The sequence below is a fragment of the Toxorhynchites rutilus genome, chromosome 2 (genome assembly GCF_029784135.1).
Source record: "Toxorhynchites rutilus septentrionalis strain SRP chromosome 2, ASM2978413v1, whole genome shotgun sequence".
NCBI classification, from domain to species: Eukaryota; Metazoa; Arthropoda; class Insecta; order Diptera; family Culicidae; genus Toxorhynchites; species Toxorhynchites rutilus.
Genome location: NC_073745.1, coordinates 202240055 through 202247463, shown reverse-complemented (window position 1 = coordinate 202247463; position 7409 = coordinate 202240055). Strand labels below are relative to the sequence as shown.

Sequence of the window (7409 nt, the reverse complement as noted above, 5' to 3'; positions counted from 1 at the left end):
AATTGTGATATATAGAATATCAATCAAATCTTAGGGAACTTCCGATTCGTTTGGTATGTAAATCGCCAAAATCCGTTCGCGGCAAAAATAGTTATTAACGTTAACTTTATTTCATAAAAACGTGACCTGTTTTCTGATTTGGCACCCTTAATGAAAGACGTAGTTCTACGTCAAAAACCTCATTGTGCCATAGCAAAACGTGGCAGGGTACAGCTAGTAAAATTTGATCATGGCGAAAAGAATGCAGCAAGCAATCCTGAGATTGCACGATGAATCATTTTACATTCACCATCTTCATTCGGGACTGATTGTGAAAATAACAAAACAACATTCAATGAATGAATAGTTCTTTAAAAAGATCGCACGAAACAGAATAACAAATGAGTCAAAATAGACTGAATCTGCGTGTATGTATGATTTTATTTTACCTTGTACCCTTTTCCTTGTCAGCATTCAAGTGCACATGAATCCACCTACCCGCTCACCAATAACTTGCGTTAATATGGATGTTGAGCCCGCCACGTGACTCGACGAGCCCCAACGTCTCTACTACGGTTGACAGAAATACGTGAACACGATCCCGCCCATGTGTCGAACATGGGGTTGTCAACGGTTATAAATATAAACAGTTATAAAAATAATAGATGGGTGTAAAAAAGTGATAAAGGAGTTTCCAGGTTGTTTAGAATAACTAGTAATTAAAACACTGAACTAATATATTCGTTTGATTAAGGTTGATAAGGATCGATAATCTCACCGCGAGTAAAAACTGGCTAAACAAATTAGTGCGGTAACGAATCACCAAAAGTGAGTTCCCTTTATTAATTATACAGAACATATTCTGATGTAACCAATGTTATTCTCAGGAAGTTTGTAATTTATTACTCGAAAATATACTGCACGGTTATGAGATTAAATTAACAAATTTATTGATTCGTTTGTGACCACCCAGCAAACATTAAATCGTATAATTTTGCACGTGCCAAGTCTTACAAGAAATCCGAATAAATCATAAATGTATCGTGTATATTTAAAATCGCATAAAATGTAAAAACTCGATTTTATATACCATTATCAAATTAAGTCGCATATCGGTATAATAAACATCAATTTTATGATGTACATTGTCGTAAAATATATTTAATCCGCATCATATGCGTATATTACGCTGATGCAGTTTGTGTGTCGTATAAGCGTATAATTTAAATCGATTCAGTACTGTAGTAAATCGTGTTGCATGCTGAAGAAAATCATGAAACAGTAAATCATATTAGATCCTAATAAAGGACATATTACATCATATTGAAATGTCAATGAAATGCTGATGCACTCGAAAGTTTTAACCGCTGTTGAATTAAATTTCAGATAGCCGCGCGAGATAGCTGGTGGATGATAATCCAGACGACCGGAGTTCGAACCCATATCGGAGCAGTTTTCACCAAACATCAATCTGTGCCATTTTAAACATTCAGTTCCACTCCCAACACAAATCAATCAAACAATTATTATTTCTACAAACATAAATACTCATATATAAAAATGGCGATTCGTGAGGCTATAATAAACATTTCACGAAAATATTTTGCGCCATTTGTTTTTTTTCTATGTCTGTAATAAATCGTATATGAGTATGGCACAAGTCGCTATTATAGCCGGTCAAAGTTGCATATTCATCCAAACAAATTCGGTAAGCATTTGCCATGTATGTATATGGCATCCACTTTTGCATGCATATGCCAGTTAGGCGCATTATATGCCAACCAAATTTTAGGGCATATGATGATATATATACGCTTGTTGTGCGATTTAATGTTTGCTGGGCACACAACAATGGTCTTTTGCGTTGGCTTAGAACGTTTCATACTAGAAACAAAAAAATGTGATTGCAATAGTGCACAGGAAACAACTCGATTTCAACTATCTACCCATATTTTACTGTCACGATCGAGGCTCAATGATTGCTACTTGAGTGAAAAACGAATGATTTTACAGAGACACTCGCTGGCTCAAACAAAAGTTCCAATTTGATTCTATCACCATCTAACGTCATTCCGAGAGGCAAATGAGGGAATGCAAAAATTTCTGAGAATAGACGAGCGGAATCGAGACAGTATTTTTCCGTTCTAATCGAGAATGAACTTTGCGAAGAGGATAGGTGAATGTTTTCTGTCTCAAATAAAGTGAGGCATAAACGGAGAATAGAAGGGTGAGTTTTATCTGTGAATGAGTGTTGTTGAACGAATTTCGATGCGATTTGGCCCATACCTGATTATCATCATAGAATATTCGTATCATTTCATCTGACTACGTTTAGTGTCTGTGTACCGAAAACGGGGCGAAATTGAACTGACAGTTTACGTCGAATGCAACGTCAGTTGGGTTCATTTCGCCCACTCGAGAAAACTTTACAACCGGCTCCGGCTGTACCGTTCACTCTAGCTTTCAATTGATTTTGTTCTTTCACGGTGTCAAGTACTTTTCATCTCAAGTAAATTTCGAAGAAAGTGTCTCAGTTTTTTCAAAGTGTTTTTTCTTGTCAAAAGTAAGTAAAATGGTTTGAAAATGTTGCTAGGATATCTGTGAGAAGCGATAGACAGTTTGAGATATAGAAGGTTTCGTTTATAACCGATAAAATGCTGGGCAGGAAAAATCTCCACCCGATCGAAAAAGACAGCGATGGCCACCATTTGCGAAAAAGTTTCAATGGAGGCCAGTAAGGAGAAAAAGGCTAATGACGTTCATGTTGTGTTTCTCCATCTACGCAATTTTAGTGCCGAGTGCCAAATTTGCTTCCAATGTATAGTTTTGTTTAGTAAAACCTACTTATGGAAGCATGATAGAATCACTAGCAGCAGGGCGTAATCCCTCTGCTAGCACCATTAGCCAGCGGTAGATTATTGATTTTTGTTACCCGTGCGTTTCACAGTAGCTTGTGGTTTTTTCGTAAAGTCTGACGGCAACAATTAATGTCGGCTCACCAATAAAATCATTCAATTGCGAAGATGGAATTAACTGTTCAATTTAAACGATACTTCCGCTTATAATAAAACGATACTTCCGCTTATAATAATAGCAATGAATAATAGCAAATTTTAATTTCTGTACAGTTCCGTCAAATATAAATCAATAATGGTAGATTTATAACAGAGCTGTATGCGGCTTTTTTTGTTACTGTGTTTGTACCTTCTGGTTGCTAAATCAGTGCAAACGATAGTTCATATGGCTTGTGTTGGAAACGTCCAATGAAGCTGTGAAAATGTTTTTCCGGAGTAATTCGTGTATTTATAACATTACATGTCGAATGTTTTCTTATCAGTTTGTTTTAAATCAGCAAACTAGCGATACCTTTGTGAAATTAAATATTTAGAAACAGCAAAACAAAAAGATTGATGTTCTCACTAGGAAGAAACTGTAATAGAATATATTTGTTCCCGGTTTTCATACAACAAAATTAGGAGTATTTTCGTATGGTCTTGATTATTTGGAAGCGTAGCCTTTTTTCCTCTGAAAGCTTCGTTAGCCGCAACAATCACGAGCACAGTCCATTTTCTCAGAGCATTTAGGGCAGCTCTTGCAATGGAAAAAATGTAGGGTGTAGCGGCATTGTGTGCGTGAGTTTTGTATTGCGATATATGCTACAAAAGCCGGCCGGCACAGACCGCCGTCGCGCAAGCCCCTCGCGGTACTTTGTTTAGATAAACTAGTTAATTTACCGTTGTAGCTGTGGCAGGCGCAGTCAGTAGTAGTAACAACTGTTTGCTAGCGCTGTATACATATACGCAACTTGGACAGTCAACAAAATGTGTAATGATGAAATCTATTAATTATTCTAAAGTTGGATTAATTATGCATGAAATATCATGGACAGTTTGATTTTGGTTTAGAACTCTACCTACAGACAATCGCAGAATTATGTGTACACACCTGGTTGATTCGTTATTTTTAGTTTTCCGGGGTTATAAAATAAATAATAAACTTTTTATTCTCATGTAGCGATAAGAAAAATAAATTTTTACTTCGTGCTTAAAAAACTAATAAAAAAAAACCTTCAATTCAGACGTGGCAAAATTAAGCGTACAGTTCAAGTTTTTCTTTAAAAAAAAAGTTGAAATCAGGTCAGAAATGTTAATAAGGTAAATGATGTTGATTTGTCCGATTTCGGGTTTTTTCACGCAACTAGTAAATGCAAATCGATTTTTCTTCATGAAAATCACAGATAATCAAGACGAGTTTGGGTTTGTATCATGAAAGATAAACAAGATTTCTCGCGTAACTTTTGAAAAGGTCCTATGTAACAAATGTAAACAAATCGAGTTAATAGATGCACGCTATTAGTCTTCAATCATTGAATGCATTACAAAAACAATCGTTCACGTATCTATTTTCTTCATCTTTTTATCGCCGATACAAAAAAAATCCAATGTACAGATTCGGATTTTAAGTACCCGGCTGTTACTTCGGACGCCACTTTCCTCCGATGCCCGAAACGTCCGAAGTAACAAAACAGTCAAAACAACGCGAAGTCGTACTTCGGTCGTTTTGAGTTTTTGTTTTTTACAGTAGTTGTAATCGATTTCAGTTCAATTCGGGTGATAACAATAATAATCTGTCTTTTAGAACGAAATGCTGATTTTTGGATTGTTGTTTAGTAGTTAGTTTCAAATTCTTATCGTGCAACGTAATATGTCCAATGTGCAAACGCGGGCAGTCAAAACGTCCAATGTAACATTTTTCGCTCCTTGGCTTCAACTTTAAACTCAAATCACGGAACAACAGCTACGATTGGTTTTGGAGAGTTATTCTTGATCTTAAAGATCGATAACTTTTATCGACAATTCGCGGAATAATGTTCGGGTCTTCAACTTCGTTTTTATCGAGTTGACGAAAATGTTACATTGGACCTTTTCAAAAGTTACGCGAGATTTATTCAATTCTTTGTGAACTTTAGATATGTATCTACTGAATAATGTGTTTTAATATGCTGTTTTTATATAAAAGAATATATTTTGTAACTCCTTCGAGTGCTATCTTTCGAAACAAATCCCTCAACATTCAGTCTTGATTTTCAACTGAAAGCCACCATACGCACTGTAAAAAAAACTATGGAGGGTTATACCTATGATATAACCGCAAGGTTGACGTGGGACTGCCGTTGGATTAGTAATTATTTGTGTTTTTTTCAGTTAGCAATAATCGCACCTCGGATGTTCCTCATTAGGTACTATGTCGCTACTGCGCAGAGCTATCTTTTATATGTATTGATTAAACTAGTGAATGAATGAAACAATTCACGAATTCAATTGCAAACAAATCCCTGTTTAGGTCAATTCATGTATTATGGTAGTGGTTATCGCAGCAAATAGGTATCTACATTTTGCCTAATCATCACACAGTATACGTAGAAGTTATACCCGCTTTTGTAGACCGTGTAAGCAAAACGAATTCCGGAGTGTAAAAATGCATGGGAGTATAAAAGTACTGCCAAGATCTGCAATGCCGATTTTCCCAACTTATTGGTTTCGGAATCTGTTATGGGAAAACTCATTCCGGTTTGCAAAAATGCAAGCGAGTACAAAAGTACTCGCAGCTCGCATCTCATTTGCAAAGCCAATTTCACAAGCTCCATGGTTTTGAAATCCGTATTAGGGATATATTCCGATTTGCAGAAACGCAAACGAGTAGAAAGTACCCACAATTTGCATCAATTTTGCAATACCAGTTTCCCCAGGCTCCATGGTTTTAAAGTCTGTGTTAGGGAAACATTCCGATTTGCAAAAACGCAAACGAGTACAAAAGTACCCGCTGATTGCATTTAATTTGCAATGCCAGTTTCCCCAGGCTCCATAGTTTGGAATTCTGTGTTAGGGAAACATTCTGATTTGCAAAAACGCAAACGAGTACAAAAGTTCCCGCTGCTTGCATCTAATTTGCAATGCTAGTTTCCCCTGGCTCCATGGTTTGCAAGTCTGTGTTAGGGAAACATCCATTCAATCCAGCGATGGTACCTCAATCGTTGCGCAATCATAACTGATTGGATTTCCGAGCGACACTCGCTTTTATACCGATTGGTGTGATTGAAACAAGTTTTTGAATCAAAAAGTAACAAACATAGAACACGTAGACATTTTATCTTTCGAATGAAGAGTATACCATACCATTTCGTTCAGTTGTTTTGGAGCTATTAACGCTCATAATCTGGTTCTTCGGCGTAACGCTTTCGTTTTCGAAACTTTGAACATACACCCCAGTATAGAAATGAAAGATGTAGTCCTACGTCAAAAACCTTGGTGGCGGAAAGCAGACATACGACCGCGAAGAGTTAATTTTTCTTTAACACTAGCTGACCCGGCAAACTTCGTCCCGCCCAAAATTTATTTTTTTTGTTATCACATTGACGTTTTCTTACTAAATGCACGTTCATGGGATATGTTATTATAGAACACATGCGAATTGAATTTTTCGAATATTCCTTAAGAGTATTCCGAAAATTTTCAATTGTCATGTTTGGTTGAAATTTGTGCATTATTTTTATGAGACCCCATCTCCTTTCCAACGGAGGAAGTTCCCAATACGTACGAATGCACTACGTCCTTCCGAATACGTCCAGATCCACCGGGAAGGCCAAGCCTTTTCAATTTCTCCACGGCAAGACGATGAGGAACCCTGTTGTTGTCGTTTTTCAATTTTTCCAATGATATTTGAAACATAACACATTAAATTCGTTGTGGTAGGGCGTTTCCTAGCAAAACCATGTTGTTCCTTGGCGATGATGTGATGCACGGACTCGTATAAAGTATCATGCACCATGCTTTCGAGCTTCTTAGGCAAGCAGCTGAGTATCGAAATTGATCGGTAGTTACCAACGTCGTTGATACTATCGCTTTTGTGAATTGGAGTTATTGCAGCTATTTTCCATAAACTCGGAAAAATATCGTAACAGTAACATCGTAACAACTCCGAATCAACATGAAATTGACTCGTTTCTGTACTAGTATTTGAAGACCCTTCAATATAACTTTGAATTGTTCAAATTAGTTTTATTAATTAAAATTTCTTATTATTTACGACACTTCTCAGTCGCTGTTTAACTCATGGATTACACCAGAGCAAATAAAATGCTTGAAGAACTACCACTACAGAACTAGTAGAAAATTTGTCTACATCTGGAATTTTTGGGAAAATCGATTTCATGCATGGGTTATTCACTACACCGATTTACTATACTGGCAATCTGGTTGTGTCGTTCTTTGATAGACTGTGTCATCATATGGAACGATTGACTTTCTTTCATAGCATGAGAGAATGCAAAGAAAGTCGGAGATACAAAATTATTCTACAGTGCCGCTATTGCGCATGTTCGTACTGACAAACGATATGTAGTGATATAATATATTGTATCATTCCATGTA

The 7409-nt window shown here is 36.6% G+C and overlaps 1 protein-coding gene across 2 annotated transcripts in view; it reads left to right on the top strand.

Moving 5' to 3' along the window:
- The first annotated feature begins 2390 nt into the window (after positions 1–2390).
- LOC129764583 (zinc finger protein on ecdysone puffs) overlaps positions 2391–7409 on the top strand; it is a 28971-nt gene continuing 23952 nt past the window's right edge. For both annotated transcript variants that reach the window (XM_055763796.1, XM_055763794.1), the window contains exon 1: positions 2391–2542. The gene's annotated coding sequence lies outside the window, so the exon portion shown is untranslated. The remainder of the gene's footprint in view (positions 2543–7409) is intronic.